Source organism: Euprymna scolopes, chromosome 6 (genome assembly GCF_053919585.1).
Source record: "Euprymna scolopes isolate OS-2025 chromosome 6, ASM5391958v1, whole genome shotgun sequence".
NCBI lineage: Eukaryota > Metazoa > Mollusca > Cephalopoda > Sepiida > Sepiolidae > Euprymna > Euprymna scolopes.
The window spans coordinates 31,649,835-31,675,639 of NC_136487.1; positions in this window are offsets into that span (position 1 = coordinate 31,649,835).

A 25,805-nucleotide genomic window follows, 5' to 3' on the forward strand; every position below is an offset into this window, starting at 1 on the left:
TAGTTACAGTTTGAAACAATATTGTAATGGCTACGTTTTGAAAAGCAATCAATGACCAACTGAGAAAACTTGATATTTGGAACTTGTAAAATTATTATATTGTATTATATACACTCTGGAACCAAATAAAAAGGCATTCATTTAGCTTGGATTTTTCCAAAATTTTCATAAAAAAACTTGTTTTCACTATAAAAAACTTTATTTATGAGAAAAGTTTAATCCATTACGATTGGTATATACAAACTGAGTATGTTTCAAGCAAATGATTGACACGTGCACATACACATACACACACATATATATAAAGCCGTTGTCATTAGTAATATAGAAGTAGGAACTCCTTCTTTCGAAGTGGCAAATGGGACTTGTTCGGCCGAAAATAATTTTAAGGTTGCTCCTTGTGGAGCACCCTTATGTAAAACTTATAATATTCTTATAACATCGAAAGAATATAAGTCAAATTGTGACTAATAAAATTTATTCTGTTATAAATCATTCTAAAGAAGATTTGTCATGTAGGTCCCAAAATTTGGTCTACCTGTTGTCCTGTAAAAACTGTAATTTACAATACGTAGGAGAAACTGTAATGCCTCTAAATAAACGCATGAATTTGCATAGGACTAGCACTAAAGGATGTATTCATGTTGTTAAACATTTTAAAGAAATCTGTAGTCAGTCGTCTTTTTCCGTACAAATAATTGAAAAATTTAAATGTAATGGATATAATAATCTAGGTAATGTAGATAACGATATCCTAAGGATACGTCAGGATAAGGAAGACGATATAATTAAAAAAATGCGAGTAATTTACCCATATGGTTTGAATATTAAAGTTAAAAAAATGACCTACAAGATTCTGAAATTATAGGTAGATTATATCCAGCTTTGCCTCGCTACGGTATTAGAGATAGAACTCATCTTAATAGAAATAATAGAAAATCAGTTATTTCATGCGAGGATTTTTTTTAGTAAAATTAAGGATATCATTATTAATAAAATTTATGAGTCGTTCAATTATATAAGAAAATTGCTTAATCAAACAAAAAAGAAAGTTTTGAAGGAAATAGCATCTAAAATATTATTACAACCGGATATGATATATAAGGACTATTTCATTCAATGGTATGAATATCTTCTAGATATAATTGACACTAAATTATATAAGCCACCAGTGAGCGATATAAAAAAGAACCCTAAAAATGTTTGTGTAGTTTTGTATGAAAGTAAAGGTTTTGATGATGTAAATTTACCTAAAATATTTAATAAACAAAAAACTATACAATTACTACCAAATGAGTTCCAGAAAAAAGATCAAAAACCAATAGTTACATATAAACTAGGGCCAACAATACGCAATGAGATTTTTAATTATAAGAAAACGGTAGAACATATAAATATAAAAGATAATAATATAAATATTCCAGAATGTGAACGTAATTCCTCTCCGTTCTGTAATAATGAGATACAACATGTAATTACAGGAGATTTAAATATAGTAAATAATCCTAAATTAAGAAAACTACTTAGTAAGTGTCCAAATTATAGAGAACCTAAATGCCTAAATTACACTAAATGTATTAAAGAAGTGACTAAAGCACTAAAAGGTTTTATTATGTCTATGGTATAGAAATATAAATTAGCACAGTCTACGTTTGATGCATGGAAAAATAGTATACTTGAATGCGTAAATAAAAAGGTTAAACATATAAAACAATTTAAACACCCTAGAAAAACCAATCCTCTTTTAAAAAATTCAGAAATACTGGAGGAACTTAAAATACTTCAAGAAAAGTTTGTAATAGTTCCGATTGATAAAGCGCCAAACAATATAGCTTTTATATGTAAAAAATATTATATACAACGTTTATTGATAGAAGTAGGACTTATAGGAAACGATTCGGATACTTATAAAGTAAGTAATAGTAATTTAGATAGCATTATTTTGAATAATAGTATTATTAATTAAAAAGTAGGATTAAAGTTAGAAGATAAACACAAAAATATTCCATGTATGTATTGGATACCTAAAATGCATAAAAATCCAGTTGGTGCTAGATTTATTGTAGGTTCAAAGACGTGCATCACTAAACCTCTAAGTAAAGCTATATCTAAAATATTTAAATTAATTATAAATCAAATAAATAATTTTCACCTGAAAAGTAAATTCTATAGTAATATAAATCTATTTTGGGTAGTAAATAATTCCAAACCAGTGAAAGAAAAATTAGATAAAATAAATTCCAGAATAAAAGCACAATCTATAGCTACTTATGATTTTAGTACGCTATATACTAAAATTCCGCACGAAAAACTTATAAAAGAATTAAATGATACTGTAGATTTAGCTTTTCAAGGTGGAAAAGGTAAATATATAGACTTTTCAAACTCTAAAGCTTTCTGGTGTAAAAATAAAAATATCAAAACTAGTGTTTCTAAAGGTATTTTAAAAATACTTGTAAGTCATCTTATTAAAGAATGCTATTTTCAAATAGGAAATAAAATATTACTCCAAACGATAGGTATCCCAATGGGATCGGATCCTGCACCATTTTGGGCAAATCTGTATTTACATAGACTCGAGTATATATATGTCATCATTATTAAAAACAGATATATCTAAAACATATAACTTTCATGGGTGTAGGAGATTTATAGATGACCTTATATGTATAAACGATAATGATGAATTCGAAAAAAATAAACATCTTATATATCCAAACGAACTAAAATTGAATTGTGAACATAGAGAACAACAGGCTACATTTCTGGATTTAGATATAAAAATTGAGGATGGGATTTTTCTTTATAAAATATTTGATAAAAGAAACGCATTCCCCTTTAAAATAGTACGTATGCCCCATAAGGATAGCACCTGCCCTGTTTTTGTGTTTTATGGCACCATTATGTCAGAGTTTTTGAGAATAGCTCGCGTTACTTTAAAATGAACAGATTTTATACCACCAGTTTCTAGCTTAGTAATAAGGATGATAAAACAAGGTGGGGATAAAAATAAAATATTTAAACAGTTAAATAAAGCATTTGTTCGTTATCCTGATGCTTTTGAATCGTTTAAGATAAACCAGACTATATTAATAAAGGAAATCCAAAACTATATTAGCAATGTATAAAATGTATTTATAATTACATATAATAAATTTATATATATATATAAAAAAAATGTATATATGTAAAAATAAAATATTTTTAACCTTTATATATCTAATTTTAAATAAATAAGAATGTAAATATACAGACTACAAATTATAGTGGGGGTGATAAGTAGTTAAATGGATTAATCCAAAACTTATAAATACAAGACTGATAAATAAAAAAAAAATGTATCCATTTTAAATGTGGAAATTGATGAATCGCACAGGTAAGAAATTCATTTTTGTACTATGAAAGGGTTAGTAATTGCAATTAAGAATAGGAAATTGGATCAAATGTTTGTAACATGTCTTCTTCCTAAGATTAAGGGTGGTGGTGTTTGATCAACACTGCTGGGGAGCCATGATATAATATACTGTGATGTTTTTAAATCCCCGAAACAGTGTTTCATGGTAAACAACTGATGATCCCTTGAAAAATAAAAAAAAAATTGGTATTATAGTAAATTCGAGAGAGTTGATGCAGTGATTGCAGGTGATTAAATGACTTACTGACTAGATGGTTTTTTAACGAATGATAAACAGTAATTTTTTGTATAGTTTTAAAGGTTAAAAACTTCAAAGACTATATCTATATATGTATGAATTTGATAAAGATACAAATAATCTTTAAGCAAACAAACCTATCAAGATAGTAAAGCCTCTTCAAGCGGGGCAATTAATGTAAGAAATGAGAATTCCAAATTAGATTAAACTTTATTACATCTGCGGATCAATAATAAAAAAGAAGAAAAAAAACACTCTTTAGGCCATTGCATTTCGATGGCTACTACTTCTCATCAGAAGGAGTGAAAAAGCCAGGTTTATATATCCAAATGTTGGCTTAAGGACATTAGCTTAGAAATGAGATAGAAAAAGATTATATGTACACAGCAGCAGGAACAAAATGTACATAGAGAATAGGACACATGTGGACGTATATAGGCGAGTAGGGAAGCACATAGAAAGAGAGAAGAGAAATACAAAAATACATAAACTAAGCAGCGAAAAAATATATAAATAAGAAAACAAACTTTAGAGGATTATTCAAGTAAAGTCCGTGAGGAGAACCCGCTGAACTGAAAAGCATTCTAAAGGATACTGAGATGATGGTAAAAGAAGCCAGCTTTTTTGTAGATATATAAACTTAGCGTTTTCTCTTTTTCTAATGAGAAGCATTTGTCTTCGAAATACCATGGCCTAAAGAGTTTTTATTTTCCGTTTTTCTTTATTAATCTGATGATGTAATAAAATTTAATTTAATTTAGAATTCTCATCTCTTATTTCTTTATATATCGGCGGTACCCGTTTGTTTCAAGAGACGATTGTGTAGCTCTGGTGTCTATCTGCCTCGCTAAGAATGGCTGTAGTCCAACTCCAGAGAAATAGTCTCTGCCACACTTGGTGCAGATGAAGTTGGCGCTGCTTTTGCCTAACTCACACGGCAGTTGATTCCTCTTATGCAGCTTCTGCATTGAGCATGCCTTGTCATACTCCCAGTGTGTGTGTGTGTGTGTGTATATATGACTTCTAAATTTAATTGTCTCTGGCCAGGTCTTTATTTTTCCTCATTTCTCAGGTCCATCCTTATCACTTCTTCACATATTTTCTTGTGAACAGAATCTATTACCTTTACTGTTTTATATGTACTAATCCCAAAACTCTCATCCATTTTTTAAATGGTATCATACTAACATAGTGTCCTTTTATGCACATATTTTTCTATGCTCTTTAGATTAAAACTTCCACAGATTTTAGTATATTTTTAACGTTCACAGTAAAAATCAATCGTATTATTCTCGCATCATTTCTCCCCATGCAACACATGTCCTTAATCCTCGGTTATCAGATTTCACGTCCATACATTATCACACTGTGTACACATGCCTGATAGACTCTTCTCTTGGTTGGCATTGGTAACGCTATGCTGGATAGTAATGACAGGAGTTTATGGAAAAATATTTATCTACTTCTAACTCTTTAAATCACATGATAATATATCATGTGAGTATTTATTTCTTGGATAAGAGTTAAAATATGCATACATTAATACAAAAAGTTTTAGGAACATTTGTTTTTACTAATGAGTAGCCATTTGTCAAGATCACTGGAAGAATTGTTGCATCATTCTACCGCTCCATAAGGTATCTCACTCCGACGCAATCTTCTAACTGTATAAAAGCCAGATAATCCTACAATGGAGTACTATTGCTGCATCTGGGCAGAAATTGCTTGGTACAACCTATCCAGCCTTGAAAAAATTCAAAACAGCTTTGAAACTTAGTAGGTGATGCGCTTTTTTTCTGAAGCCTCTTTCCCACAGAAGAGACGTTGCGAGCCTGTCTCTGCTCTATCGTTATTTTCATGGCAAGTGCTCGTCTGAGCTTCAGTTTATGTTCCTCTCCACCAAACTTTTACAAAAACACTCTAGCTCCAACAGCTATCAATAATTTCCGCCATTTCTATCTGTGCCTAAATCTAAATACAAATTCCATGAACAAAGCTTCTCTCCTAGAACTACCTGCTGTGTAACTGTTCTGCTGGCCTGCTTTCTAGCTAACTACAACATGGTTGTCGTAAATCCAATGTAAACAAATTCTTGTTGAGTCATTCCTTTAAATATACTAATTCTACCGAATTTCCACAGCTAACAATCACTACATTGTCTTGGTGACTACCATACACTCACTAATCTTTATCCTCGAGTCGACTTCGCGCCTTGATAAGTGGTGAGTCCCTTGTTAAAAAGAACATAGTAAATGAGCTGATCTTTACTTTCTTCCCACCGCAGGAAGATGTGGCACAAGGAAGCTGGTGAATCAAACCAGTGTCCAGTATTCCACCCTCAAGGAGAGCTTGGGAGGGTAGACTTTCTCGGACTACTCAGGATGAATACCTTAACTTTACAGACGAAAGGCCACCTAGAATGACCCAATTCCAACCGGGCTAATTGCCAAGAATGGATACTCAATTTTTATGTCGCAGTCAGAAGTCCCTAACCCTAACTTAACAGTTGAAAGGACGTTAAATGTTAATAAGCTGAAAAGATTGAGGGTTAAATGAAAATCTTCACATACCTTTCAACTTTGTAAAAAAACATCGCTCATGGAAGGCCGATATCACAGTGTAGTATCTGTTCTTCAGATGCTGCACTTCAATTTCTTGTTCTTTGTCAGTGGAGGAGAAGTCCTTCACGACTGAGACAATTTTTAATTTTTGTTCCTTTTCTCCATGTTAAAAAACGACCCTGGTGTCTAACTCTGTCCCGTGGGGAGGCATTGTAAATAGGAACTTAAGCAGTTGAAAGAAGGTTAAATGTTACTAAGCTGAAAAGATTGAGAGTTGAATGAAAATCTTCACATACCATTGACTGAAAACAGCAGTCAACCCAGAAAACAGCAATTCTTTCAACTTTGTAAAAAACATCGCTCATAAAACGTGAGAACTAAAGAACAAAATAGGGTAATGTGATAGATACAAGGCTACTGAAAGTAACCCAAATGTCCACTTTTTACTCTAAAAAATATGTTTAAAAGAATACACAAGCTCCAAATGTGGAAGGTTTAATCATCAGCAGCAGAAGGGAGATAGTGGCTATGTGGTTAGTCGTCTAGCTGAATCCACTGTAAAAAATTTCCCCCACTCTATATCTGTGCCTAAATCAAAACGCGGATTCCATGAACAAAGCTTCTTTCTTAGAACTGCACACCTGTGGAACTCTGTTCCGTCTGCCGGCTTCCCACCGGACTACAACTTGGATGTCTTCAAGTCCAATGTTAACAAATTCCTAATGAACCGCCCCCTTAAGTAAACACTTCATCAAATCTCCACACTAACGTAATGTACTTGCAATAACCCTTATCCCTGGGTGGCTTCCGGGCCTTGATAAGTGGTGATCACTAAAAAAAAAAAAAAAAAAGTCAACAATAATCATCTGATTCATTCGAAACGAACGTTTTACTCGCATACGTTGAATGGCTTTAAGAAATTGACTTCCAAACGAACTTATCTCTGGCCAGATCTTCATTTATTAGTTTTTCTCCAAAGTCCATTACCATCACTTCCTTCCATGTTTTCTTTGGTCAGCTCCTGTGAAATGAATCTGCTACCTTAACTGTTCTTAATCTACTAAGGCAAGAAGTCTTATCTATTTTTTTTTCTACATAGACTACTCTTCTGCACACATCTCCTTACGATCTCCAGATTTGATCTTTCCCTTAAGACATCCAAACGAATCCAGTATTTAAGACTTGCATAACCCATTAGTATTAATAATAATATGGATGATATTTTTCGTTTTTTTCTGAATGAAATCCAAAATTATCTTTTATCATTTTCTATCTATTTATTTATTTTTTTACTCTTATTCATCCCCCTCCCTCAACCAGTGCATATTGCCACTTGGACATAAAAGTGCTACTATCTTGGACCATATCTACAGAGACACTATGTAGAGTGTTATGCAGCGAGATATCTGTGCACATTACATTTCACTTTCTGCATGTTAGTACAGCCAGGGAAGCAGGAGAAATGAAAATAATTCCAAAGTCTAGCAGTTCAAGGTAAGACATTATTAAAGTAAAATGCTTTTCGGCATCAAGAGACTCTGCAGTGAAAGATTATTAAATACTTTTCTTTTGATAATTGCAGTTTTATTTTCTTCTATCTAATGCATAATTGTGTAATTCTATGAATTGTAAATATTCACCTATCAGGTGTTTATCCATAATAGCTATCTTCTGTAACAATAAACTTTTGATGGTTCCTCTATGGTCATCGCATATTCATGAATCCGAAAGATGATGTGCATTCTCAAATGTCCTTTACGGAAAATTCCTTTTAAGGTGTTATCCATTGTTTCATGAGAACTAGATGGATAAACTTCAAATAATTGTAACAGAATTCCTTCAGGGATTACCACGTTAGCTTCTAAAATGTCTTGTTTTCCTCATTTCTGTCAGGAAACACCCTGCTTTAATGGTTGAGGGAGTAAAACCACCCTGGGAACATTGCATCAAATTTGTTATCGATTCCTTTTCGATTGGAACGTTAGCTGGTGCTACCCGATCTGGCTGTTTGAAGATACTGGTTTCCTGACCTAAAATGCACAAAACATTAATATTATTGTTTTTTGTTTTTTACCTTTGCAAAACTCAATCTGCAGATTCCAAATTAAAAACGATAATTTTCCTCTACAAAGCAACTGAACTAAACACCATGAATAAATATTTGACAAAAAGAAAGAAATTGGAGCATAAAAAACTTTTCCGAAAATGACTGAATTCGGCATTTAACAACCCAAAAAGGGTTTAGATGCCGTAAAACAAAGCAACAAAAACTAAACTCCACGAATAAATATTTGAAGATAGAAAGAACTTGAAGCATGAAAAACCTTTACTAAATCGACTAAACTTGACATTAAATATCATGAAAATGGTTGATATGTCATAAAACAGAATGGAAGGTTCAGAGGTATATCACCCTGACTCTGCTTCCATTCTTCAACAAGAGTAAATATTCCATGGTGTTATGCCTATATAACCACTCATCGCTTCCATATATTTAACCACGATTCTTTTCTGGAGTGTTGATTCTACCGTTTCCGTTTTGCTAAGTCTGTGATTACTGTGTATCCTATCAGTACTAGATTAATAAAATGCTACCTGGTCACTTTTATACCAAACGCAGAACAATTATTATTCAAATATTTATTCATGGTATTTGGTTTCGTTGCTTTGTAGAAGAGAATTGTTGTCTTGGACTTTGAAGAACATGATTGAGTTTTGCAAAAGAAAAGGAAAAAAAAAACAATAGCATCAATGTTTGAGATATTTTAGGTCAGGAAGTCGGTATCTTCAGACAGCCTTATCTAGTAACACTAGTTAAATGTTAAGGAGGGTTTTGCTAAGACTAAGTTTTTTTTTTTTGCTTGTGAAAAGTATAGGAATACTGTGTACTCCATCAGTGCTATACAAATGTAATGCTGGCTGATCCGTTAGTATAGTGGTTTCCTGTTTTAAATGTTATCTTTTCTTTTTAGTTAGACTAAATGTTCTTTTAAATAATTTAAAGTAAAGTCAGTTAGCAAAAGGAAACAGAACAATCATGTAAGTGGCCATGCAGGTCATAAGCACATCTATAACCGATAATGAAATCACTTAAAATGTATGGAGCAACCCACCACTCGGCTTGTAATGGTTTATAGAATTATAGAACGGGCGGTCTATCAACTAGACTGGGTTGAGAGGGTCCTACTAACCACTGCTTGTATTTTTTCTTCCCCCCACCCTCGACATAAATAGATTATTGTATTACTGTTATTGTTATCTTTTTTGTTTTTACACGCTAATAAAAAAATGTTTTAAAATTTGGTTCTAAGTAAGACGTCCCTACGTACGAAAGGGCGAATGCGGTATAATGGTGGAAGAAGATTCTAGCTAAATAAAAGAGAAACTTTTGTTTAGTTTCAGAGTGACAAGGATGACCAACGACCCCCTCCCTCACCCCTTTTGAGTTGGCCTTGTGCCTAAGTTTTTTTGCTAATGTTTATTTTTGTCTGAATAAAAGATTTAATGTTTCAAAGTGTAGTATCTGTTCTGATACTACACTTCGCCTTTTCTGACCTCGATCAGTGGGGGAGAAATCCTTCTAGATTGAGGCAATTTTTATTTTTGTTCCTTTCCAGAGTCCCCCTTTTTAAGGAGATGGATTTTTCCCACATTAAAAACTCGTGGAGAGGCAAGCAAATAGGAGCATTTTTGTATATTTGTTCCTAGTAGATTTATCTGAATGCCAACGTATGTATTATACATGGTTAATATCTTGGATTTCATCCTTCGTAATAACTATGATGAATTAGAATTGATGAACACAAACTATGTATACTGTTTAAGATATTAATATATTGATTAAAAATTTACCCAGTTACCATCACCGGCCGGGTCCTAGGTTACTTTTATTCAATAAAAAAACATTCTTTATTTGTCTAACCAATCCCACATTTGGTATGTGATGTAGAGGTGATTTATAACTTCTTGATTTATTATTGTTTCAAGCAATTCATGACACACAATTTATGACTGGTCATAAGTATTAATTTATTTATTGCGGACTATCATTCTCATCTTTATTAGTTGTTGTTTCATGACGTTTCGGGCCAACTATTCCTTCGTCAGGTGGTAAGTGCGCCAGATAGGAACTTCGAATCTCCTCACGGCATTCTCAGCAATCACTGCCATCCATAGTTGTTGTCGTTTCACCACGTTTTTGGCCAAGTAAGCCTCTGGCCGGCTTTGGGTAGGATTAAAACCTCTATCTTCAGACAATGCTCATCTGGAACTATAGAGATTCAACGTCTCTATCAACTGCGCCACGGGCAGTTGATAGTTATGTAAGGATATGATAAAGTTCCGACAAGAGATATTTAAGAACGCTAATTGGAATTGGTATCAAAATTCTTGAAAGTTTGGTAACTTTCCAGACAGATGAATATCGCTTATAATATTTTCTATATGAGGGAAATTCCAAAAGCAGCAGGTGGCCTTGAATAAAAATGTGAAATTTAAAACAAAGTTCTTTGCAAATGTTTAGTTTTGTTAGATGGAAATTATTTTTGGTTTTGATTTCAGGACATTCATTTCATTCATAGCAATTGAATACTGATTTGTCTGAACAATGCTTAGTGCTACCAGATGAAGCTGCTTGAAGGTACTGGGTTTCTGCCCTAAAATGCATCAAACGTTGTTATTTAGTTCTCTCCCACTGCAAGAACTCCGACACCAGCATCGAAAATAAAGATTGAGAAGTCAGCGCCTTCAAGGAGAAGTACTTTGACCTGCAAAAAGTGCCTGGGTAGATTCCTAGCAATAAATTAGCCCCCTTTTTAAAGAGAGACAACAAGGCGTAGGAGGGTAGACCTCCTGGAAGTGCACAGTGTAAAATCAACAGAGACCGGATCATTACAGGAATGGTCTAATCTCTGTTGATCTTGGATATCGAAGAGTAAAATCCCTATCCACTGCGCAAGTTATTGTTTTTTCCTTTTCCTTTGTAAAGCTCAATCATGTCCTGTAAAATCAAAAACAAAACAATTTTCCTCTATAAAACATTCAGATCAAACACCATAAATAAATATTTTAAGGAATAAAAAAAATTTTGAAGCAAATACATATGAGCCACAGACGCTAACCGGACATATAGAAACAGCTAAAGAGGTAAAACACGAAAAGACACTGTATGGAATCAAGAAAACTGAAACTATGATTGTAAGCCCCCCCCCCCTCCGGCTAAAAAAAATAAGTGACAGCATCAACTGATACCACACCAAATAATCTAGGAAAGTCCAGGAGGAATTTAAGACCGAGGAGAGAAAACCACAGAAATAATACAGGATTTATTTAATGATACAAAATACGAAAAGAGGTTTTCGTATCCAAACCAAAAACTCTTTTTCTTTCTTTCTTTCTTTCTTTCTCTCTCTCTCTCTCTCTCTCTTCCCCAAGCAATATGTGAATAAGCGCACGTGTAAGACGCTATTCCACAAAAACATATTTCTTTTGTAGACAAACGTTTACAATAAAATAAGCAATTAAAGAGCCAACTTCGTTAATTCTTCCTACTTCTTTGAAGTTATAGTAAAAAATGTAAAAATGGTGACCTCAACCAACATCAAACGAAATTTTCTGATTTTCTTTTCTCAAAGGATACGAGCAAACAAAGAAACGAATTTTGGCACCACGATGCTGAAGACACAAGAACTGGAATATCCCAACAAAATTATACACGTGTGTGATAAATTTCAATGCGGTTTACTATTTTTCAAGTAAATATCGACAGTCTTCTCAAAAAAATTTTTCCTACTGTAAAATATATTTCTACAAAAATGTAACTTCCCAAACACAAAAAGATTTTTAAAAATACAAACAAAAAAAAATAAAATACAAACAAAAAAGAACATAAATTAAGCTAACTAAAAACAACCTTCCCTTAACAAAGAATTCTGTTTACGAAATGATGTATTTCCACAAAAAAATACTCTTCAAACACAAATCCTCTAAACAAAACAAAACACAAAAAAATCCTTTACAAAGACCTAATTAATTAATGCTTTCATGGAAAAATTCTTTAAACACAGCAAAATCCTTATGTTTTCTTGTCAGCAGAATAAAAAATTTAAAAAAAAAATGGAATAAGCTTGCCTCCAACAAATAAACATTAAAACACCAGAATTCATGGAGACGGCAGTGAATGGCAGGTTTTCCATTCTGGAAGGGCAATTCCATCTGCACAATATGACAGGCTCAATTACAAAATTATTTACAGTAATATTATCTCTGCCTGCAGAGGTGGTTGCAAAAATACCGATATTGGGGCTCGAGTACAAAAATTATGAGGTAAAACATGCGCTAATCCAGAAAACTGGAATTGCTCGATTAGTTAATGTCGACAACAATAATAACAGGTCAGCCATCGTCATATTTACAAGAAATGCTGTCGATAACAAATAGGTATCAGAGAAGAAATTGTGTTACACAAATTTCTTCAAGCTCTGCTAGCAACAATCTCTCAATCTCTCCAGTTATTGCCTCACAAAAATGCTAACTCTTACACAACTAGGAAAACTGGCAGACGAACATATGCCCTTGCTGAATAACATAAACGAAACAGCGTTTATCGCTCAGTAAGCTGCAATAAAATGGATAAGAATAAGGATATCATTTCTCTTCCGGTGGGAATAAAACCATATTTCCCGGAGCAGAAAACTAAAGTGTGTAGAGCACATATCTATTCCGCCGACCAGGCGAGAACATAGAAACCATGGTGTAAATGGCCTAAGAAAAAGAATATAAAAATGGCAAAATTATCAATAACTCTATCAAAATTCATTCTTCCGACAAGTTCCCTCGCTTTGGAGAGGATTGCCAAGTCTGTAAGCCTTGTCTGGCTCATTTTTGATCGAAGGTAGTTTTTTGTGACCTTCAGTTTCAAGAAAAGCGCTCACAGCTGGCAACGCTAATAGCTCAGGTAAGGAAAATGCGCAGCAAGATCACAATATAAGGGGTGGAATCTCTGTATAAAGTTCAAAAGTTCCATTAATTTTGTCTTATCCCGAAGCTTTCACAAAATACTATAATCTCTTCTTTCGGCAAAGAATTTATCTTTTTCTATATCTTCGTCAACTTCACAAAGCTGACAATCATAATTATCATCAAGCAGATTTGAAGGTGTAAGAAAAGCGTATTTACTTGTAAGATTGTGAACTTGTTGAAATCTGCAAGATATTTCTTCAGTCAACCTGTCTATGGCAGACAGCATTTCCGGTCTCAACTCAGTATCAAACCCCAGTGCTGCATCAGTCAATCGTTCACCACTCATTCGTTTCTGTTTGTGGATACGATGCTCCATGCTTATCCCCATTTCAGAGCAGTTTTTTTTACTCATCTATTGCAGTGCCCACTATCTTTTCTCTATTCTGAAGAAGGTAATCTCTCAACGCCGTCAGCCTGACAGAACTTTGTTGCACAATCCAGCCCCTTTCTTGAAGATACGCCTGGGCATCATTGATTTCTGGGAGAATAGTTTTCCAAAGGTTCAGAAATAAAAGAAACGGAAACGACAATACTGAGTTGAGAATTAAAGATTCATCTGATTTTGTGGTTGCATTTTATCTTTCTGTGAACTGTTCCAGGCAATGACAACTTCCAATAATTTTTTTACAGCATTTGCTCGACTACTCCATCTAGTTTCTACAGTCTGCTTGATACATAGACTAGTCAACTGAACCAAGACGTCCTAGTGATGTGTATATGAAGAAAAGAACGATAATAACCGGTCAAGTATGCCAAAAAATGTAAGAGAGTGAACCGCTACAGAAGTGGCATGTACACAAGCCAGATTTAATGAATGGTTAGTGCATGGCACAAATAGAATTTTTGGGTTGATTTCGGACATACGTTTCTGCACACCTGATCGGTGGCCTGCCATAATAGCAGCATTGAAACACTTGAGCATGAGATGTGCTAGCTTCATGTTCATATACTTTCGAAAAATTGGACAGTCCAATTGAAAACGGCCTGCAGCAGAAGCAAAATAAGGCTTCTCTGGAAGGAGAATACACCATCCATGTTCTCAAAATTTTCTCACCGTTGCACAATTCTCGATAGAACCATTTTTTACTTATCTTTCTAACGACACCTTTCGTTTTTGTTCCTGGTCGGACTACTTCCTTGAATTCATGGTGAAGGTGCTGCACAGTGGTAGATCCCCGCCGAACAAGCATAGCGCGAATTTTACGATTAATCTCAACTGACCATAAACCAACATATGTAAAATCGGTTGCAGTGTATGTTTTCGCGCCATGATTGTCTTTCCAATTCTTCAACTTCAGGCGTCTCAACACTGTCAATGTCGACTTCTGAAGTAACAGTATCAGCGTTAGTAATATCTACTTCATCTTCGGTTTCAGCATGATTTTCGATCCTCGTTTCGGCTATTTCGGCCATAGAAGTCTTTTCCACGAATTTCAACAACGTGCCTTTATTCCTTTTTGCTTCCTGTTCTTTTGTGTTTCACTTTTTACGAATGCTGCATCACTCTCCCTCATTTTCTTCATTATGGTACCTTCTTTCAAAATTCACACAAATATTCTGAAAATTTAAAATTCTATTTTTTTAAAATAGCACGGCATTTCTCTGCATAAGTACCTTCTTATGTTGTTTCGAACTAGTACCACAAAAGGTGAGATATCCCCCCCCATAAAATCATTTTTCTGAGATACCTTACTCTCTCTCTCTATATATATATATATATTTTTTTTTTTTTCTGAGATACCTTACTCTCTCTCTCTCTCTCTCTCTCTCTCTATATATATATATATATATATATATATATAGAGAGAGAGAGAGAGAGAGAGTAAGGTATCTCAGAAAAATGATTTTATGGGGGGGGATATCTCACCTATATATATATATATATATATATATATATATATATGAGGGAGAGAGACCGTCACTACGCCACTTTCCCAAAACAAGAAACTTACGGGGAAAGAGTCTTTCATTTTATTTTCTATTTTAAATGTTTTGACCACTTTTCCATTCTGTTGAGTATTTTATTTTCTATTTTTGATCGGTTCAGTTTTCAAACATGTGCGTGAAAACAAATCTGAAAACGGAGCTCCTCGCGCTTACCTCACGAAGACGAACAGTGGGGGCATGTAACATTTATTTGCTGTATATTTGACTTTTTTACTACTTTTTCGAATCTCTCTGTATTGTAAAGCATATCCCAAAAAATAATTAAAATCCTATTACCAGAATTTATTCACCATAATAAATTTCGGTTTAATCATTAATACGTCAGTGATTATAAAATTTTGCTAATAGTTTGAAAAAAATCAATTACTCCGTGATTGTTTGAAACTTAACAGAAATTCGGCAGTATTTAAACTATCAAATAGAAAGCCACTTAAATAGTATTTGAGGTGTAGCGCTTAGTTCCCATTTAAAATTATATCCCCTTATATGACGATCATAAAATCTGTGTTCGTTACAACTCTACTTTCAACCGAGTCGTTGTTTGTTTCGTTCACCACACTCTTTTCTTCTACCTCTTCTTTTACACACGTCCGTTCGCTTTAGTGACTAAAAATCGTCCCTTCCCGCTTTCCTTTTCTCGTTATTTATGGAATCAGGGTACGAGATTCTCCGAGATTCCCCGAGACTTTTTTCCACATAAACGCATGCGGGCACCATCTTGATTCTCAATTTGTGCTCTGCAGGCACAAACGCACAGCCGCTTTAACGGTAAGCCACTTCTTCCTCCACACTCCCCCATGATCACAGAGACGACAGGGGGGTGGTGACCGCCGCCGTCGGGTGTTTCTACGAAGGGGGACAGTACTGCTCTCGTCTTCGTGTGCGCTCTCATCCACCGCCTGATGGTCGGGGAAGACTTCATCTCCGTGGAGGTTACTGATATCAGAGTCACTGCTTGATAGGGATGGTGCAAACCAAAGTGATGGCCCACTCGTCTCAGAGTCAGAATCACTCTCATCGTCCACTGGAGGTGGTACATATGTCGCCGGCCGTAGGTCCCTAACGTGACGGGGTACGCCATCAACCTGGACACACTGCTGACTCACCACATCGGTCACTGTGCCTCGTTTATACTTGTCAGTACATCGGTTTCTTGGCGGCTTCACCCATACAGCATCCCCTTTGGCATATCGATTCCGTTCTATCTCAGTGGCCACAGTTGTATCGGGGTGGATTCCTTTTTCTCGGACACGGTACTGATAGATTGCGTTTGCAGGCGCCGTTCCTGGAGAGACGCCATCCTTTGGCATGAGATTATACCAGTACACAGCTTCTGCGATGGTGCACTGCTTCCTGGCTGCAATTGTTTTGATGCTGCGATGGCTTCTCTCAGCTATACCATTGCCAGAAGGCACATAAGCGCATCTAAGCCGCAGCCGCACACCCCATTCTTGTAAGAACTGCCTCATCTGATGGCTGCAAAAGGCTGGGTCGTTGTCCGTCAGCACTTCATCAGGCGCACCTCTTTCACAGAACACGGATGACAGCTGGCGAATAATGTTGCAAAAGTCCTGGCGCCCGAGGAGTCTCCAGACTGCGAAACGTGTAGGCCCACAATCGATGAGGGTAAGGAAGTGGTTGCCACCGTAGTGTGTGATGTCCATGCCCACTCTCTGCCACTTACCACTCACTCCCAACTCCCCTTTCTTCCATCGATTGGCAGGCCTCGCAACTTTCCACCACTCTTCGGATATCTTTTTTCTTACTCCTGGATCAATCATCTTGACAAAGTACAGTGTCCGCTTGATGCCAGGATGTCCACACTGTCGATGAATGTCCATGATGCGCGCTGCATCCACAATACACACAACTGCTGCACATGTGTTTTGCAGATTATCAGCATCTCTCCGAGCACCACCCAGAAGCTATCGTTGAGGGACTCTTGTCAAAGCATCTGCTCTGTTGAGCGCAGACCTGATCAACACTACGTCCACGGTCAGGTCGTACTCTGTGATGGTGTCGACCAAGGTGGCACGCCGTCTTCGAATTAACATCTCACTCGATGCTCGTGTCGTCAGCCGTGCTCTTCCACTTAATGCATCGGTTATCCACCGATGAGTGCATGCCGAGTCAGTCATGATATGTAGAACCTTGGCATGCCATCGAAGCACCAAGTTAACGCCCTTCAATGTGGCATCAAGTTCGGCCAGGTTTATGTGCCTCGAATCATTCTATGGCCGAAGCCAACAGGCATCTTCAATAATGGAATCATTAACTGCAAGGGCAACTCCAAGGGCCAGTGAACTAGCATCCACCCAGACCGTGAACTCATTTCTGCTGACGCACCACTTTCCCTGAACGGGGTCATCACTGGTCACTCTGGACACAGTCTCTGTCAACATGCTCCTTAGGGTGACATCGTGTACTGCATCGTCCCATCCCAACGACACGGCTGTTGTACGTCTCTTTATGGCTGCCACGGCCACCCTGAGCCAACCGCACACAGGGAAATGGCCTACCATCTTTCCACAAAGCGAAAACACTGTTCGTCGAGTGATGTTTGATGGGACCTTGGGAACGTGACTTCCTCTTCTCCAGCAAAGTCCCTCCTTGCTATTGCGCACGTGCAGGCCGAGAACTTTTGCTCCATCGCACAGACGCTCTGGTTCCTTACATGTCAGTCCAAAGCTTTCAAAGTGCATTCTAACCGATTGCGCTGACATGAGGTTCTCATTGACGAATATATCATCGATGTATGAGGATGTTGCCTGTTGCACTGCCTCATCTTGCTGCCGGATAGCATGCATGATTGCTGTCATAATGCCTGGGGCCACATTTAGACCGAACCCTAGCCTGGTTAGACAATATCGGATTCCTCTAATTTCCACAGTCTGAAATGGCCACAATTTCTTCTCAATGCCTATTTGCAGATAGGCCCTGCATAGGTCCAGAGTTGCCACGTTCGATCCCTGCTGTCGCCACTCCCTTAATTTGAGTGCACACACATCAGCCCTTGCCGTATATGGGTCGACATGCTCATTGAGCTCACGGTAGTCTAGGACGGGGCGGACCTTTTGTTTGGTCTCTTGTACGACGGTCATCAAGGGAATCAGCCCTCGCGGGGGGCCAAACTCATCCTCTGGGTATGGAAGAAGCCAGCCATTGTCGATCCACGTTTGCAGTTCTTCTTCATACTGTTCCCTTAGCCACATGGGTGGGGGATATTCTGATAACCGGTTTCGCAAGGATATTGGTGGCTGATCGTTTGACCACTTCCAAGACGCCGTCCATGCATTGGTGTTTCTATCATACTCTGCATGAAAGTCATGCTCGTCGAGAGTTATGGCAGCACAAACATGTTCCTCACATCGGGAGAACTGTACTTTGCCGGTTCTGTCCACGGTAATTCCACCCAGTTGTGTAATCAAGTCCATACCCAGGAGTAGGTCGTACCCAAGAAGCTCTCCCTCCATCACCAGGGCTCGCACGGCTACTGCAGGCCCATCGTTGATGCTTGCGCGTATAATGCTCACCCCACAAGAGGCTAGTGAACCTCTGCCTACAGTTAGTACCGGAATTCTATCTGCTTTCCAAGTGGCACAGCATATCTTGCTTATGAGAGTCTGGGTGCACCCAGTGTCCACAAGCGCGAGGCGCTCACTTCCATTAATGTGTATGCTTACAGTGGGTAGCGCCCTGCTCAATGACGATCTGGGGAGAAGACTGGCGCTGTAGCTTCTTCCCCTTGCCCGTTTCCCGGACAGGTGCGGGCCAGGTGTCCGCGATTTTTGCACTTGTAGCACTGCGATCCATCAAGTTTCCGAGTTGGTTGACGTGACGAAAGACAATCACGGGCCAAATGGTTGGGTCCTCCACACTTATAGCAGGTTGTAGCTGCGCCTAGGTCCTGCAATCCAAATTGTGATGGTTGTACAGCTGCCACTTGGTCTATAGTGTTAGGGCTTTTCTTTAGTATTGCTCGTGCCCACGCCAATACTTCCGATATGTCCATCTCGTCCACTTGGGATGAGGCACGGAGCAGATCTTCCACACTCTTAGGTAATCCTGCAACAAAGGCGCACACCAAGCCTTTGTCTGACATCCCTCCAAAAAGGACCGATAGCTTTTTTAGCTCAGCCAGATACACATCCACCGTTTCCCACGTGATGTAATTTTCGGGCCATGAATTCCTTCCATGCAGTAATTGGATCTAATGCAAATGCTGTAAAAAGGGCGCGCTTGATGCAGGCAAAATCTTTTTTTTTCCTCATCAGCCAACTGCTGGTATACTGCATATGCTCCCCCAGTGAGGCGCATTGGGACCACGCATTCTATACGCTTCACCCCACTGAGCTGACATATTAATTCTGCTTTTTCCACTCATTCCTGCATTAAGTGATCAGTGCTACTGCCATCAAACAGGGGAATTAGCTTGGGGTCAAATCCTGACGTCATGCCGGAATAGCTTGTGTTCGTTACAACTCTACTTTCAACCGAGTCATTGTTTGTTTCGTTCACCACACTCTTTTCTTCTACCTCTTTTTTTACACACGTCCGTTCGCTTTAGTGACTAAAAATCGTCCCTTCCCGCTTTCCTTTTCTCGTTATTTATGGAATCAGGGTACGAGATTCTCCGAGATTCCCCGAGATTCCACGAGACTTTTTTCCACATAAACGCATGCGGGCGCCATCTTGATTCTCAATTTGTGCTCTGCAGGCACAAACGTGCAGCCGCTTTAACGGTAAGCCACTTCTTTCTCCACAACATCTGTTTACAGTCAATTTTTATTCCGTACTTGCTTAATCTCTCTACAATTCCAAAATTACGCAATTTTCTGTTGCTAATTTTCCGTTGTAATCATTTAATTATCAGTGATGTTTGAAAGTATTTTTCTTGACAAAAATGTTTTGTTTAATTTTTTAACATTTTTTGCAACATGTAAATCAATTGCTTTCTTTGAAAAGTTACTTAGTGAATTCATGCTACCTTTTTTGAGACTTTGTTTTACAAAGAAAATAAATTTACATCGTATTTTGATCTTATTATCATTTTATTTTTTGTGATAATTTGAAACCAATAAATATTTATCATTAGTACCAATAATGAAAAATTAAATAAAACATTTTAAACAATCGGTTTGGAATCGTAAATTATGAACACATTTTTCCGATTCCGATACCTCCAAAAGTTCCGATTTGTTACAACATTTCCGGTATAAAATTTCAGATTTTTTGTTAGCTTTTATTTATTTTTTTCTATTTTCTATTTTTACCCTTTCAAAATGCCGCTCCTGACATGTGCCACTCGTAAAACAGGGACACATTTTTCCGATTCCGATACCTCTAAAAGTTCAGGTTTTTTTTACAATCTGTTCGGTATAAAATTTCAAATTTTTCGTTAGCTTTTATTTATTTTTTCTATTTTCTTATTTTGCCCTCTAAAAATGCCGCCCCCTGAGATGGGTTGCACGTAAAATAGGGACACATTTTTCCGATTCCGATACCTCCAAAAGTTCAGATTTTTTACAACATTTTCGGTAAAAAATTCTGATTTTTTGTTAGCTTTTATTTATTTTTTCTATTTCTATTTTTAACCTCTCAAAATGCCGTCGATGACATTCGCCGCTAATAAAATAAGGACAAATTTTTTCTGATTCCGATATCTCTTAAAGTCCCGATGTTTTACAACCTTTTCGGTATGAAATTTCAGATTTTTTGTTAGCTTTAATTTATTTTTATTTATTTTTTTACCCTCTCAAAATGCCGCTCCCTGGCACGTGCTGCCCGGGGCGGACCGCCCCCCACTTCCCGTTGCTACGCCACTGTGCCAGAAGCCTACGCAGATTTCTTGGTTTAGTATGATTCTATAGACAATTAATACTGGAGTTGGCGGAGTTAGTTTTACATTTACTGACAGAATGAGGTTAACACCTAAAGGATTGATTACTTTGAATAATGTGGAAACACAATCCTTTTCTAATATTAGAAAAAAACTTGGTGAACTGACGGAATTATCCCATCCCCGACCAAATCGTACACAATATCAACTGGTCACAGACACTAGCAAATATGCAATAGGTGCTTCCTTGCATCAGGTCGTAAATGAAATACAATACGAATAGGATTCTATCCAAAGAAACTAACTGCAACACAGGCTAGATATTTCACTTTTGATCGTAAGCTGTTGGCAGCGTATTTGTCTGTATTACACTTTCGCCCCCTTAAAGAAGGTCGTCAAATATTACTTCTGACGGAACACAAACCAATATGCGGTGCATTCCATAGTCTAAAACATACCAAGTCAGACAGACGACAAAGACAACTAGCAATTATTACGAAATGAATTTCAGACATAGTCCATGTGAAAGGTAGCCAAAATATGGTTGCAGATTGTCTCGCCCAACACTTGCAGTGCAGATAGATATGTGTGATCTACCAGCACTGTCAAATATACAATAATCAGATCCTGAAATACAGTCCTTTCCAAAAATTCAAGAAATTACCATTATCCGGAAAAGATCAATATGTGCCAAATAAATCAAACTTGTTCAAAAGTTTGGATTACAATTGATCGTGTTCGAAAACCGCTAGAAACACCATACTCAGGTCGTACACGGTGCTCGAACGAACACCAAAATATTTCTAAGTAAAAACTAATCAAAACAAAGACAACTAGCAATTATTACGAAATGAATTTCAGACATAGTCCATGTGAAAGGTAGCCAAAATATGGTTGCAGATTGTCTGTCTCGCCCAACATTTGCAGTGCTGATAGATATGTGTGATCTACCAGCACTGTCAAATACACAAAATACAGTCCTTTTCAAAATTCAAAAAATTACCATTATCCGGAAAAGACCAATATGTGCCAAATAAAGTTTGGATTAGAACTGATCGTGTTCGAAAACCGTTAGAAACACCATACTCAGGTCGTACACGAAGTTCGAACGAACACCAAAATATTTCTAAGTAGAAACTAATCAAAACATGCATACCCTAGTTTCAATAGATCGTTTGAAACCTTACATTGAAAACAAACAAAAACAAACAAAAACATACACAAAATACAACTTCCAATACAAATAGCAAGTCTGATTGTTTACCTGCTGAAAAAGTGCATGAACACAAACTGAAAAGGAAATCTTCAGGTAGAGCAGTGACTTGGGAAAAAAAGAGAACGAGTTTGTTTATTATTAAACAATAGGATAAACAAAAAAAAAAGGGGCAAAAATCAGAAGCTCACAGTATTAATGCCGGTGTCCCTCAGGGATCCATCCTGGGCCCAACTCTTTTCCTGATCTACATTAATGATCTTCCAAATCATATCCTTACATCATTTGTAGACATTTATGCTGACGACACTACCATTTATGGTACCACATCTAAGACAGTAAACGACCAAGTTCTCTCCAATTCTCTCTCCTTTGATCTTGAGCACGTAGTACAATGGGGAAAGGAGTGGCTGGTTACTTTTAATGCATCTAAAACCAAGCTTCTCTCTTTACATCATCAACATTCTAATTCACATTTGTCATCAATTGAAATGAATGGCTCTCGTCTTCAGGAGGCCTCAAGTTTTGACAAGCTTCTGGGCTTGACCATTACTCCTGATCTTAAATGGAACACGTACATCAAATCTGTTGCCAAGGCCGCTGGAAAAATGGTGGGATCTTTCTATCGATCCAGTAGATATCTCACTGCTGATGCTATTCTCTACCTATATAAGAGCCAGGTACGTCCAAGGATGGAATACTGTTGCCACATCTGGGCAGGAGCTGCTAGAAAGGACTTGTCCTGCCTTGATAGAGTTCAAAATAGACTTCGTAGCCTCATAGGAGATGTCCTTTTCTCCTCCTTGCAACCTCTATCTCACAGAAGAGATGTTGCGAGTTTGTCTCTGTCAACTGAGCTTCAATCTATGGTCCCCCCTCGCAAAACTTTCACAAGAAACACTCGTCTAGCTGTAAACACTATCAATAATTTCCCCCACTCTTTATCTGTGCCTAAACCTAAACGTAGATTCCATGAACAAAGCTTCTTTCTTAGAACTGCACGCCTATGGAATTGTCTTCCGTTTTCCTGCTTTCCGGCTGACAACAATATGGTTGTGTTCAAGTCTAAAGTAAATAAGTTCCTGATGAGCCGTTCCATATAAGTTATTAAATTTACCAAATTTTCATTACTAATGATTACTATATTGACCAATTTCTACTGTACACTCTTTAACCCTTATCCTTGAGTGGCCTCTGGGCCTTGATAATGTGGTGATGCCTTTGTAAAAAAAAAAAAAAAAAAAGAAAATAACAATAAATTATCATTCCTAGATGTGCTGTTAACTCAGGGGTTTATGTCATCTGTATACCGAAAGCTAACTTTCACTGAAAAGTATCTAAACTATAATTCCCACCATCCATATAATGTAAAGAAAGGAATCAACAACACCGAGCAAAAGCAATATGTACTGTACACTCTTTAACCCTTATCCTTGAGTGGCCTCTTGGCCTTGATAATGAGTTGATACCTATGAAAAAAAAAAAGAAAAAGTCCAATGTGAACAAGTTCTAATTGAATCGTCCCCCTAAGTAATCCAAGTTACAAAATTCCCACTGTTTACTATGCTAAAATCACAATGACCAATGTATACCTATAAACCCTTATCCTCGAGTGGCCTCTAGGCCTTGATAAGTGGTGACACCCTTGTAAAAAAAAAAAAAAAAAAAAACAAATACTTAAGAGACATGCATTAATAATCAGAATTAATAAAGCCGTTCAAAACTCCGCTACATTGCGGAGGAGTATTATAAGAGCCACAGAAAGAAAACAGGATTTATTTTATGATACAAAATATGAAAAGACGTTTTTGTATCCAAACTAAAAACTCCTAGTTTTCTTTCTTTCTCTCTCTCCCTCTCTCAAGCAAGATGCGAATAGAAAAAAATTCCCCTGTAGACAAACGTTTCTAGTAAAATAAGCAATTTAAAAGCCAAATTCGTTACGTTAATTCTTCCTACTTCTTTAAAGTAATAGTAAAAAATGTAACAGCACTAACCAGACATCTACTGGATGAGTTCGAAGAAAACTGGAACCTTAGAGACGCTTATTGCCACCCAATTGTCAGTGAAGAACAATGATCGCTACCAACAAGAAATTAATTGTAAACGGCTGTTGCGATAACGCAAATTAATTTGCAGATGTTATCGAAAGAGATGGAGAGTAACTGGAAATCTGGAGAGACTTGTTGTCACTCAAACTCCAGGGAACACCCCAGGCTATTCTCAAAGAGAAATCTTTGACGATAACCTGTGTGAAAACTCCTAGTGAGTGAGTAATATGAATATTAATTGATATCCTTTGCATGTTTTCATGAAATAAACTTTGAAGATATCACATTATGCAACGTGACATATCGTCAATTGCATTCATACTAGTGGTTGCCATTGATTCGTGTCGATTGGCTCGTGTTTTATTTATATAAATATTTTTATTTTTATATAAACCTCTTCCTCCAGGCTGGTTTCTTTAACCTCTCGTAACAATAATAATCATTTTAATGAAATGTGTCATCTCCAATGCCGCACGCATCACGAACTCGATCAGCATAGAAAGTTATTCCCCTCTCCCTACCTTGCCGTTTTTATCTCTTACTCAGGGCAGCAGGCAGCACCCTCTTACAGTAATGGATGTCCAAAACTATTGGTCTTAACTGCCGCATGTAAACATATCATTCGTGCATTCCTCAGAATCTCTCCGCGAACGTGATCTACCTTGAACGTTCATGTGTGTTTATATTATTTCCTTCATTGATTTGGACAATGAACGGGATTAGGACCTTCGTTTTCTTTGGGCGTTTCTGCCTGTCGTTTCCTTGACAACGTTTGTTTGTCCTTTAAGTCTTGGTATTATTTTTAATCGATTTTGCGACAGGGGAAGATAACTCTGTACTGCTCTGTTCACGTATCGACCGTTGTCGATTGCCAGTACTATGATGCTTGAACAACGACTTGTTCGTGCATTTTTCTTCTTTTTTTTTTCTTCATTAAATGAAGATGTACACAATCGTCCATCTTCATAGGTCATTTCTAAATTATGTAAAGAAAAAAAATAATAAAAAATTATATATTTATGGTTGGATCATTCTACCGCTCCAGAAAAATCTCACTGCCAATGCAATCCTCTATCTGTATAAGAGCCAAGTACGCCCTTGGCAGGAGCTGCTTAATGCGCCCTATCCAACATTGATAGAGTTCAAACCGACTTTGAAATCTAGTAAGTGATGCCCTTTTCTCTTCCCTGCAACCTCTTTTCCACATAAGAGACATTGCCAGCCTGTTTCTGCTCTATCGTTATTTTCATGGCAAGTGCTCGACTGAACTTCAATCTATGGTCCACCCTTGCCAAACTTTCACAAAAAAACATTCGACTAGTTACAACCACTATATAAGATTTCTGCCACTAATCTGTGTCTACATCTAACCACAGATTCCATGAACAAAACTTCTTTCCCAGAACTGCCCACCTGCATAACACTGTTCCGCTGGCCTGCTTCCCAATTGAATACAAACTACTACCTTATATTCATTAACCCTTTTCATTGAATGGCCTTCAAACCTTGATAAGTGGTGAC